We start from the raw sequence: 12955 nt of genomic DNA, 5'->3' as shown, positions 1-12955 counted from the left end.
TGTCTTTTGCCTCCTTGTGTGTCCCCAGCACTTAGCACAGTGCCTGGTCCATAATAGGCACTTAATGGATGTTTATGGAATTACATTGAATTCATTTGTTGAGCACTAGTCATTAGAAGGATTGTTGAGCCATGTATTTCCAGCATATATACCCATTAAACCCAAATAACATGTGATTCCAGAGTTGAGTGGGAATAATATACTTATTAAAAATTAATTCTTGCTATTAGTTAATCACCCATCAAAAATAAGATAAGATCAAAGATAGAAGCCTGCCCCAAAAGAAGAAAACAAGTTCCAAAACTGACTAGAATATCTTCATACTGCTTTTTAAAAGTGGGGTTGGTAAATCAAAATTGGAATTACGCATTTAGTGAATTTTATGACCACTGAGTAATTGACTATTGCTTTAAATTTTATTATATTTTTCTTAGGCTAAGAAGCATACTGTTAGACCTAGAGGCAAGAAAATTTTTATTCCAGTACTGCTTCTGACACTGTCTGACCATGGGCAAAATAATTATCCTTAATGAGCCTCAGATTTCCCATCTATAAAATGGAGATTATAATATATTGTTGTTCAATTGTTTCAGTCATGTCTGATGCTTTGTGATCTCATTTGAGTTTTTCTTGGCAAAGATGCTGCAGTACTTTGCAATTTCCTTCTCCAGCTCATTTTACAGATGAAGAAACTGAGGCCAATAGGGTTAAGCAACTTGCCCAGGGTCACACAGCTAATAAGTGTATGAGGCTGGGTTTGAACTCAGGAAGATGAGCCTTCCTGACTCCAGGCCCAGCACTCTATTCACTAAACCACCTAGCTGCCTACATAATCTACATAATATATAGAGAACCTATATCACAGGGAAGGTATAGACCCAGGTTAGAGTATGTAAAGTGCTCTGCCATCCTCAAAGTGCCATTAAAGTATCTACCAGCCATCGTTACCTTTCCAAATATTTCTTAATTGTCCTACAGAAAACCAATCCACTCTGACAAGCACCATGTCTTCAACAGACTATAGATTCCTAGAAGGCAGAAAGTCACGCTTGACACCCTGTATGTCATGCTGTGAAGAATATGGGCATTCTTTGAATATGATGCTAGATCATAGATCTAGGACTGGAAAGGACTACAGGCCATCCAGTGCAACCATTTCTTTACCAGGTAAGGAAACTATGACCCAGGAAGATGAATGAAATTGAAGTCACACAGGCAGTAAGAGGCAGACATAGGATTTGAATTCAGCTCATCTCATTAAATAAGTTCTTGCCAGTGCTTATTTCCACTCTATCCTGCCCATCCTTAGACCTCAAATTTGCTGATACTTCAAGATATTCTCTAAGGTAAAAATAGAAATTTTCTAGAAGTAATAATTCTGATAACAAAAACCTTTAAAAATATAGCCATCAACCCCAATTTTCTTGGATGGCATCTCCCCAGGTACATTCTAGGCTTCTTAGGTCAGGCTAGGTACTATAGTGGCTAGAGTATTCAGCCTGGAATTGAGAAAACCTGAGTTCAAATCCTGCTTCAGACTCTTACTAATTGTGTGACTATGGTAAAAACACTTAACCTCTGTCTACCTCAATTGTAAACTGAGGGTAATGTTATCACCTTCTTCCCAGGATTGTCATGAAAATTGTTTGTAAAAATTGCTGAGTACAATGTCTGGTAGTAGTAGGCACTCAATAATTGCTTGTTTCCTTCCTTCCCTCTTTTCTTCCCCAGGGATGGGGTGGGGGAGGGGAATCTTCCACTTCTCTATTAGCTAAGGCACCTATCTCTGTAATGATCCCATTATTGGTAGGTGCTCAAAGGGCACTTGCTGACTGTTACGGTTGAGCATGCCCCTAGCACAGTTACTTGTTTCTGACGGACACTTTATCAATATTTACTGGGTTGGATTGAATTACTTGGTGCTGGAGATAGACTCTTTTGTATAAACAGCCCTCTTCTGCAGGACCCTGGCAACTAGGAAGAAGTTTATAGCTATCTGTGATGGAAACAGCTGTTTTATGGATTAAATCCACCCCAGACCTGAGCTGTTTGGCTTATTTCCCGATCTGAGGCTTCACATCCTTATTATGCTCAATATTGCTCACTCAGACTCCAGGCAATTTCAATTTTGCAGATGGAATGTGATAAACAGACATAATTATAGCTTCTTGCATATATTGGTGGTGAGTCAGGTTTTATGAATACAGAGGATACAGTTGGGACTAGAACTTCGGCTTCTCAACTTCCAATCTAACGCTCTTCCCATTATGCCCTTCTTTCCTCTCTCTCTTACCTGGATACATTCTCTCAAATACAGAAAAAACTACAGTCCATTTAAACAAAATGCTGAAAGTACATATTACTTTGAAAGAGAACAAGCTTTTAAGTGCCTATGTGCTAGGGACTACATTAAATACGTTACAGATGTTGACTCCTTTGAAAATTTCTTTTAAAAAGCCATAAAATTAGAAATGAGGTGAAAAGTATATGTTTTCATTTGGTTCCTACCTTCCCCTCCCCCCATTAATGTTTGACTTAGTACTAATCACATTTTAGCTATATGAAAAAAGGGTGTGTGTGTGGGGGGGTGTCTAGGTGGCACAGTGAATAGAGTACTGACCCTAGAATCAGGAGGACCTGAGTTCAAATGTGGCCTCAGACACGTCACACACACACACACACACACACACACAAATATCCGTGTGACCTTGGGCAAGTCACTTAACCCCATTTGCCCTACCTTCCCCTCTACCCCCCAAAAAAGCAAAAAAAAAAAAAAAGAGTGGGACCTTCAAAATGTAATGATAATAAATGAAATGTGAAGGATGTTCAAAAGACTGTAATGAATTCTACTATTGGTGGCAAATCTCTGTCCTTTGAGGATAGATTTGATTTTTGAAAACAGCCAAAAGTTATTCTGAGCCAAGTCTGGTGAATAAGGTAAAAATATTCTGCTAAAAGATTGCTAATAGCAGTAGAATGTCCTTGCCTTCAGAGCAGGGACTAGAAGTATTTTTGGCTTTCTGTTGCCAGCATAGCAGCTGAAACATAGTAGGTCCCTAAAAAATGCTTGTCATTAGTGTAATCAGTGTTACCAAGGTTGGCCTACCAGAAGGAATGAGAAAATGCCCTGGGAAGATCTTCATGAAGTGAGGAGGAGAGAAATGATCAGAACTAGAACAGTTTGTACCATGATAACAATATCATAGAGACCTCTAAAGGGCATTAGAACTCTGATAAATGCAGTGAAGAAGCCATGAGTCCAAAGGAATGAGAGTGAAACATGCCCTTCCCCTTTTGGCAGAGGAAAGAGAAATGCTTTTTGGACTTTGTTAAAGTGGAAATTTGTTTTGCTGGATTATATAGTTATCTGTTGAAAACTTTATTTTTCAGGTTTTAAAAAATTGTTCAATGTGGGTGGTAGTAGAAGTGACAGATTAACTTAAAATTTCTCATTAATTGGGAAAATAAAAAGTAATATATTTTAAGAAAAGAAAATGTACCTCTCCCTCTTTCTTTTTTTTCGGCATAGGTGGGGGAGTATGGGTGTAGAACATATGGATATAATGTCAGATGCCATTGATGTGTTGATTCATTTTGCTGAACTTTTAATTTTTAAATGTTTCTCAACTTTTTTTTTATTATAAAGGATGGCTTGCTGGGTTGGGGAGATGAAAGAATATATTCAGAAATAAAAATGATATGAAAACAGAAAACATTCATAAGTATTTTTAAAAAAACAAATGTTTATTGAATTGAGCAAAGTAGAAATATAGGAATTTGGGCAGTATAGGTACCTCTAAGAAAAGAAAGTAGGGGCGGCCAGGTAGCGCAGTGAGTAAGAGCGCTGGCCCCAGCATTGGGAGACCTGGGATCGGTTCTGGCCTCAGATACTCGGCACCCACACAAAATAACTGGCCGTGTAACCTTGAGCAAGTTACTTAACCCCGATTGCTTTAAAAGAAAAAAAAAAAGAAAAGAAAGCAATGTCGCTTAGCACAGTCCTTAGCACATAGAAAGCACTTATTGAATATTTCTTGACTTGATGGGAGACAGATTGGGAAGGGAAGAGTAATTGTTTTTCCTTATCAGTTTTGGCTGGGGCTGACTGTGGGGAAGGAAAAATCACTGATCCCCGCCATATGACACCAATATTCTTCTGGTTATTAAATACACTGAATATCATCACAGTATCTGCTGCCCAGAATGCTAACAAAGAAAACTGCTTTCTCCATAGCTTTGTTTTCCTGACAAAAACTTGGCAGGCTAACCCTTGGCAAAGACCCTCACCTTCCACACTGGCAAAATGGCTCTTGAGATTCTTGGTGCATAGTATGGAAAATAGAAGAACCCATGTTAACCTCCCACCCCCAAATGATATATAGTAACCCTTATTTTTTTTTAAGGAAAGGGTTTAAAAAAAATTAGACCCTCCTAAAGGAATGATGCAAACCACCTGATTGTTGGTCTTGGTTGTAAAAATCTGAGAATATATTTTTACTTAATCAAAAAAACTTTAACAGTTATCTTTTTTTTTTTTTTGCATTTTGGGGGGGCAATTGAGGTTAAGTGACTTACCCAAGGTCACACGGCTAGTTTTTGTGTGTGTGTGTGTGTGTGTGTGTGTGTGTGTGTGAAGTGTCTGAGGCCGGATTTGAACTCAGATCCTCCTGACTCAGGACCAGTGCTCTATTCACTGTGCCACCTAGCCACCCCCTAACGGATATCTTTTCCTTTTTATGTCATTGTCATTTTTGAATGGAGCAGCATACTCTCCCTACACCCAGCACATCAAATTGATTCCTCCCATGTTACAAATAATAAAAATAAACCAACTCTGTTTCTGGCAATGTATATAGCATCCTGCCTCAGTAGTCCTCTACGTCTTGACATACTCTTGGTGTCACACGGATAGATTGCCGGGCTTAAGGTCAGGAACACCCTGAATTGAAATCCAGCCTCAAATACTTATGGACTTTGTGACTGGCACATAGTTTAACCTCTTTTGGCCTCAGTTTTCTCGTCTGTAAAATGGGAATCACAATAGCCTCTACCTCCCAGTGTTGTTGTGAGAATTAAATTAGATGTTTGCAAAGAGCTTAACAATAGTGCCATCTAGTAAGCATTTAATAAATTATTATTTTTTGCTTGAATTTGATTCATTATCTGTGGTCAAAACCAAGACTGGTTATTACAATGACACCTTTTGGTGTTTTTTGAAAATCTGACATATTGTAGTCACGTAAAATATATTATTTTAATTTGACTTTTGAGAGATCTGTGCTTATCTCTTTATCTGTGCTCTTTATTCTTTGTTTTTCCATTTTTTTGAATCATTTCACTGACAATTGTACTTCTAAGAGCAAAGAGAAAAGGTAAAACTCGGATTGGTTAAATCTCCATCTATAACTGCTGTGTGGTTGGATTGAGTTAGTGCTAGTGAGGCTGTGACCCTTAGACTCGGTCAGATCTTTTGTGTCTATCAAAAAGCCATAGACTACATATTTAACCCAGTCCAGTGAATGGGTGATGTTGACTATAAGGGAGCAGAGCTGGGGAGAGTGCCAATCCATTAGCACTATTAAAAATACAACTCAGGTAGCACAGCGAGTAAGAGCACCGGCTCCAGTGTTGGGATGACCTGGGGATCGAATCCGGGCTCAGACACTTAGCACCACACCCAGAAACACCTGGCCGTGTAACCTTGAGCAAGTTACTTAACCCCAATTGCTTAAAAAAAAAAATACAACTCAAAAAAAGACCCCGCATTTTTCCAAGGAATGGTGGTTCTTAGTCCCTCTGTACTGAAAGGCCAACTCCATAATAAGCAGAGAAACTCTGATTCAAAGTTGGAGGAGAAGGAAGTTGAAATTAATGACTAATTGAGGTTTGGGATTTATCTCAAGCCACAGACTGCCACTAATAGTAGTTTTTAGTATCTTCTTTGGTACTCAAGGCAAATAGCATTTGAGTACTTAGGGGAAACTCTAGTTCAAAGTATGGGAAGGGAGGGGCTTAAAACTAATGAGTAAATGAGGCTTGGGGGATTATCTGTGGGTTCTAATTATCCAGGTAATACCTATTTCCCTTTCCCTGGAGATTAAACATTCGTTCTGTTTTATCAAATAAGGCTGATATAGTAGGAATTAAAGGGAGGATGGCCTGAAGGTTTTTACCTTGTGGCTTCTGAAATTCTGCATGCTTTGAGAATGCTGGTAAGAGTGAGGAGACCAACTGTCATTCTTTTTTCAGGACTTTTTCCTCTTAGTTGAAGGGTTTAAAAAAGACACCACTTAACAATGGATCACTCTACCTTCTCATTGCCTGATAGAGAGGTGCATATACTTTTTGGACATGGCCAATATGGACATTTGTTTCATTTGACTATGTATAATTGTTACAATGTTTTTGCTTTTCTTTCTTTTTTAATAATGGAGGAGAACAAGAAAATAGATTTTTGTTAATTAAAAAAATTTTTTTTTTTTTTTGCTTTTTGTAGGGGGGAAGGCAGGGCAATTGGGGTTAAGTGACTTGCCCAAGGTCATACAGCTAGTAAGAGTTAAGTGTCCAAGGCCAGATTTGAACTCAAAAAAAATTTTCAAAACAAAAAAAAACTATTTGCTTATTAAATGGGTTTGCTGATGACTATCAAGTTGACAAATGTTTAAAAAATTGTGATACATTAATGTAATGAGATGTAGTAAGAAATGAGGACTAGGCCTGGCATGACGGTAAATTCCGTTCATCCCTGCCTCCAGGGAGGGTGAGACTACTGGATTGCTTGAGTTCAGGAGTTCTGAGCTTCACTAGGGTTAAGCCAACTGCACTATCTGCACTAAGTTTAGCACCAACATGGTGAATTCTAGACTAGGGGCAGAGAACAACCATATTGACTAAGGAGGGGTGAACCAGCTCAAGTCAGAAATGGGGAGAGGGGAAGAAAGAGGGAAGGAAGAATTCCAAGGGACACAGGAAGCCTTACTATGAAACAATAGAGAATAATAATAAGCAGAACAAGGAAAAGAATGCACAATGACTCCAACAAAGCAAATGGAAAAAAAGGAAACTGAACTCTGTGTAAACAAAATGATAAGCCAAGCTCTGCACAAGGGAAGAGTTGAGAAAATACACTCCCCCCTTCTTTGCAGAATTGGGTAACTGTGGTACAAAATATTACATATAGTTTTGCTGTATTGCTTTTTAAAAAATTCTTTGTTACAAAGGGTGACTTATTGAGTGAGAAGAGACATATTTTTGGAAATGAACATAATATAAAAATAAAGGAAGCTATCAAGATGTAGTGTATTGAGAGATGGTCTTGAAGCCAGGAAGACATGAGTTCAAGTCCTGCCTCTGACATACTCGATGTGTGACTCTGAGTCACTTAACCATTCAGTCTGCTAGGTCACTTGAAGTTGTAGAGAAGGTGTTGGCCTACATTGATAGAGGGAGTCCCTCATCCAGGAGTTACCTGTATCATAGGTCCAGTTCCCATCCCTATTAAAACAGAAAGCCATATTTCTTACCTTCTCAATGGGTAGGGAAAGGAGTAGAGAAAGGGAGAGAATTTAAAACTGAAAATAAAAATTTTAAATAAAAACAAGCCAAAAAAACAATTTAAATTTCTTTTTGTTTTTTTTGTTTTGGAGGCAGTTGGGGTTGTGACTTGCTCAGGGTCACCCCACTAGTGTCTGGGGCTGGTTTTGAACTCAGGAAGATGAGTCTTCTTGATTCCGAGACCACTACTGTGCCATCTTGCTGCCCCTAAAATTGTTTTTTGAAGAAAGTTTTCTGAGACTGTTCTGCATTGAATACTCTTCTAAGTGCTGTCTCTGTCTCCAAAGACTTTATCCTCCTTCCCCCCCACCCAATACAATTTAAGTTTCTTGAAGGCTCCATCACCTTGTAAACAGGATCACTATTGATGGGAGCTTAGAGGTCATCTAGCCCAACCCTCATTTTATAGAGGAAGCTATTAAGCATTAAGTACTAATAATTGCTAGCATTTATGAAATACTTTAAGGTTTGAAAAAATGTTTTACATATGGTTGGTATTTTAGCCTCAGCACTGCTCTGCACAGTCATAATTATTATTACCTTATTTTACAGATGAGGAAATGGAAGCACTCTCCACATTACACCCCCTCGCTGCCTTCAGCGTACAGGGTCACGTCTATGGCAGAGTTGCCTAATGAGTCTGTGGCCTCTGACTACAGAGTCAGCGTTTTTACCACTTCATTAGCCACCTAATAAATAACTTGAATATTTAAGGAATAAGAAGGGAAAACCTAGATAGAAAATATTTACATTAGCAGTAGAAAAACTTAGCAGAAGATAAACATCAGGCGTCAAAAACGACTGGTTAAAAGAATGAAAAGAGCAGGAAGAGAGACTTGGGGTTTCAGTCAAAGTCCTTTTTTGGACTTCAGTCATATATAAATGACAGAAATCCTTTCCATGGTATAACCAGGGCAGCCCTTAGGCTGCTGGAAGCTCAGCTGGCCCAGATCAGTGGCCTAGAAAGCAGGTCTAGTGAAAGCTGAATTGCTGTCCTGGGAAATGTTAAGAAGGGCCCTTGATCTCATTTGCTGATCTAAGAGAGTTTCCATAATGAAATGATCCAATCTTTTAATTTAATTCAGAGCCCAGGCTTAATGACCTTTCAAGCTAAGAATCGAATGGATAAAGAGGTAGGTGTTTTCTAGTTGGCTTGATGCAATTTCTCAAACTGTAGGATGACTTTTTATTCTCATAATTTCTACCAAATAACACTCATAGGAAAATTATTATGTGTCCAGCGCTGTTAGGTGCTGACAGCATGCCCAAAGAAGTCTGAAATCGCAGATCCCACCCTCAAGGTTATTACCTTTTACTTTGGGAGATAAGACATTTCCACAAGAGGAAAGAACCGAGAATTCAAAGCAGCATATGTCAAGTGCCAAATGATGGATGTAGACAGTAAGAGCTATAGGGAACTGGAAGAGGCAGAGATTACCGTGGGCTTGAGTGGTTAGGGAAGATTCAGAATTTCCTACTCTAAATTTTGGTATTTTTTCTTTATGTCTGGTCTTAGAGGATGAGGTTTGGTTCTTTTCCAAATGAATTCCCACTCTGACCTGTAGATGTGATTCTGTCTTCTATCTCTCCATTTATTCTTTCATTGTTTCATTCATTCATTTGTCCATCCATTCAAGAAATACTCATTAAGCATCTAGTCCAAGGGCCAAGCATAATAATAATAATAATAGCCCAAGAATAGCAATGTCCCTCAAACCTCCAGACCTGCCTTCAGTCCAGCCACTGAAGCCAGCATAGAGGGGGAAAATTCAATTATTGTGGATAAGGGACTCAAACAAATTCCTCATCACAACCAGTAGCAATTGCTGACCGAATGCCACCAACTGGTAAAATGAAGCATGGGAGTCTGGGCAATAGTAGCACACCCCCAAATCACTGGATCTGCTTCCACTCCCTCATAGCTACAATCTTGAGTTACCAGCCCAGCTTGAGTTAGGTCTGGCCTGTTCCATTTGACAATAGTTGTACAGAGCTGGATCAGATGGCCTCACTGGATTTGGGAAAGAGCAGTGCAGAGAAAGGTAAACTGTTTTATTCATTACTCATAAATTGTCCCTTTGAGGGACACATCTGAATATTGAACTGGTCCTAATTTTAATATAAGGGAACATGGAAGAAAGTAGATAAGGAAACCAGTGAAGAATGATGCTTGAACTTTGCTGATGCCACCCTGTTTTCCAATCTGTTTAGAAGGGTAAGACCTGACCAGGTGGCCTCCACGTTTATTTGTCATGCTCCTTGGATCATCTGAGGGCAGGTCACATTAGAATGGCACTATTCTTGACCCAAACATAATTCAGTATCCAAACAGGATAACAGGAAAGTAGACCCAATAAAATTATATGTAGGTTCTTAACCTTTTTTGTGTCACAGACCCCTTTGGCAGTCTGTCGATGTCTATGGATCCCTTTCCAGAATAGTGTTATTAAATACCTGAAATAAATACATAGCATTACAAAGGAAACACATTATGTTGAAACACACACACATACATATATATACACATATATATATATATATAATATATATACACATACATTTTAAAGTTCATCGACCTCAGATTAAGAACCTTGCTCCAGGGAAACCTCCAGCAGCCCCTGAACAAAAGTAAAATACAGTCCTTAGTCGAGGTTGGCAAGAGGTACCACAATAGTGAAGGAGTGTGAACCAAAGGGGACATGCTATCTGATTGTATAGCCTGCTCTGGGGGATAGTTTCAGTGCCATCAAATGCTTTTTTTTTAAACTCTTCTTTCAAAAGTATATAGTGTATCAATGGAAGGTATAAGGAAATAAGGAAAATAAAACTAACCCTAAAATGCAACAATTTTTAAAAAATTAAAAATATTTAAAATAAATTTTAAAGTCCCATTCCTTTTTATGCCTTCTACAATCTGAGGGGAAGTATGTAGTTATAACCCTAGAAGCAAAGTTTAAATTATATGATCTATTCCTCATTGAGATTTGCTTTTTTTCACCTATGGTACTAAATTTAAGTTTACCCTGTTATCAAGAGGGTCTTGTGACCACTTGTATGTGGCTGACTCTGGTTAGATCTAGTTGTCTTATAATTTTACATACTGTGTTTCCCCAATAATAAGACACTGTCTTATTAATTTTTTTGGAAAGAAAAACACCAGAGGGCTTATTTTCAGGGCTTATGTTGTCCTGCCTCAGCTCTCCTCCGCAGCACTGCTCTCAATGGCGCCAGCAAGCAAATCACTGGGGAAGAACAGGATGACGCGCTCACTGCTGCAGCTCTAATTGGATGCAGCTCGGAGCGCGGCATGCGTTTCATGGGGGGCGGGGGGAAGGTGCATACAGAGGGTACCGTAATGTAGCGTGTAGCACAGGGGATCACCTTCACTACAGTAGCAATCTCAATAGGGCTTATTTTCGGGGGAGGGCTTATTTTAGAGGAATCTTACACAGTAAGGGGAGGGCTTATTTTCAGGATAGGTCTTATTATTGGGGAAACATGGTAGATACAGCAGATTATCACTCAACAATTTATAGCCTGGGTCACTGAATGACCCAGGAAATTAAGAGGTTTGACCAAGGTTCTACAGCTAATATGTTTCAGATTAAGGACTTGAACCCTGGTCTTTCTGACTCCTCAATTGTCTTTCTATACACTATACAGTGTTGCACTCTAGGGCATAGAAAGATGGAAAATCAAACTGTCCTTGTCCTCAAGAAGCTTATACTCCACTGCAGAATTTTCTCCCATTACTTCCATAACAGTCAAATCTATGTCAATTTTCCTGAACTCAAATCCTCTATTTCAAATTCCCCCCGGCTGTCTGTACTCAAATATTTCACTGTTGGCCCCTCAAACTTAACATGCCCAAACCTGTGTTCATTGTTTTATCCCTGCCCCTCCCTCAAACCAGTTCTTCCTGCTAATATATCTTTTGTTGGTTGTAGCACTATCCTTTTAGTCATACAGGTTCAAGTCATCTTCTCCTCTTCCCTTGCTCTCTGCTCCTCACTCAGTTAGCCACCAAAGCCTGTCATTTCTGCCTCTGCCAGAATTCAGCCATCTCCTTTCATTCCTCTTGTGGCTCAAGTCTTCATCGCCTCTGGCCAAACTAAATTATTCAGTGTCTTTATTTTTATCTGCTTATCTTTGATCCTTGTGCCTTTGCTCACCAACTTAAATGGGCACCTCCACCCATCCCAGTCTGTTGAAATCCTTCTTCTCCTTGAAAGTCCAGCCCATATCCCATTTCTTCTAGACAATCTTCCCTGATCTCCTGCCTTTCCTCTCCCTAGGAGTGATCCCCGCCCTTTCTTTGATTTCTCATTCTCTTATGTATGAATTTCTCTTGTTATATTATAATTTGACATTTAGTTATTTATGGACATTTTTCTCCTCCCCTTAATGGGAAATCATTGAAGACTGACATAGTACACAGAGAGTTCTCACTTTACAGGTAAGTGAATAGTTCTGCCGACCTCTAGGTGAAGTGACTTTTACATAATGAAAATTTGTTCCTACCCACCCACTTCACTTAGCCTGTATAATAAAGGTATACACATAATAATGCCTTTATGCAAGTGATAAAATGTACTAAAATGCCAGCATATTAAATATTCTACCATGATAAACAGAATTAAGAAATAAAAGGCAAAGTTAATGAAAAAAGATGCCTAATACTGTACAGTAAAGTTAACAAAGGTGCTCAGTATGTTGCCCCTTCCCCATTCACTATGCCTAGCCAACTAGTGGTTGGTGGTACACCTTTTTTTAAATGAAGTTATCAGAGATGTTGGCATTCTCCCCCCCCCGCCCCCAGATATATAATGAACACAAACAATATTATCCTCAACCAGTCTTTGAACTTTCAAAAATCTTGAAGTATTTAGATCCGTCTTTTCAATACAAGAAAAAAAATTCACTCAAATGATGAAATCTTCTGACGGTTGTTTTGTTGTGAAACTCCCTCCCCCCCCCCCCCCCAGCTGATTCTGGAAACTTCCCTTTCTTCTTTCACAATCTTTGCAGCTAGCAGCTCAATCAGATCCTCATTGGATCGTTCTTTTCCATGAGACTCAATTAACTCCTCCACATCCTTCCTATCCACTTCTAGCTTCAATTCTTGTGCTAATTTTACAAATTTGTTACTTTGTCAAATCTGTGAAAAATCAGGAATGAATTTCGGGCACACTTTTCTTCCAAACTCTCCATACATGTTTCTGTTACATCTTCCCATGCCCTGGCATCATTATTCTGAATTGCATGGTAAATATTATAGGACTTCCAGAAATTTCTCTATTTCTTATTATTAACATCCTTCTTCTTCTTCTTCTTCTTCTTCTTCTTCTTCTTCTTCTTCTTCTTCTTCTTCTTCTTCTTCTTCTTCTTCTTCTTCTTC

General features: G+C 38.9%; 1 long non-coding RNA gene across 1 annotated transcript in view; it reads left to right on the top strand.

Moving 5' to 3' along the window:
- Positions 1-1019: 1019 nt before the first annotated feature.
- The window catches only part of LOC138159621 (uncharacterized), a 46465-nt gene continuing 34529 nt past the window's right edge, over positions 1020-12955 (top strand). The window contains exon 1 of the long non-coding RNA XR_011167928.1: positions 1020-1167. This is a non-coding gene — a long non-coding RNA (uncharacterized lncRNA). The remainder of the gene's footprint in view (positions 1168-12955) is intronic.

This window comes from Petaurus breviceps, unplaced genomic scaffold, assembly GCF_028583685.1.
Source record: "Petaurus breviceps papuanus isolate PSGF00001 unplaced genomic scaffold, PetGlider_PUasm1.0 118, whole genome shotgun sequence".
Lineage (NCBI taxonomy): Eukaryota > Metazoa > Chordata > Mammalia > Diprotodontia > Petauridae > Petaurus > Petaurus breviceps.
Note: the sequence above shows the minus strand (reverse complement) of the source record. Positions and strands in the feature narration are given on the sequence as shown.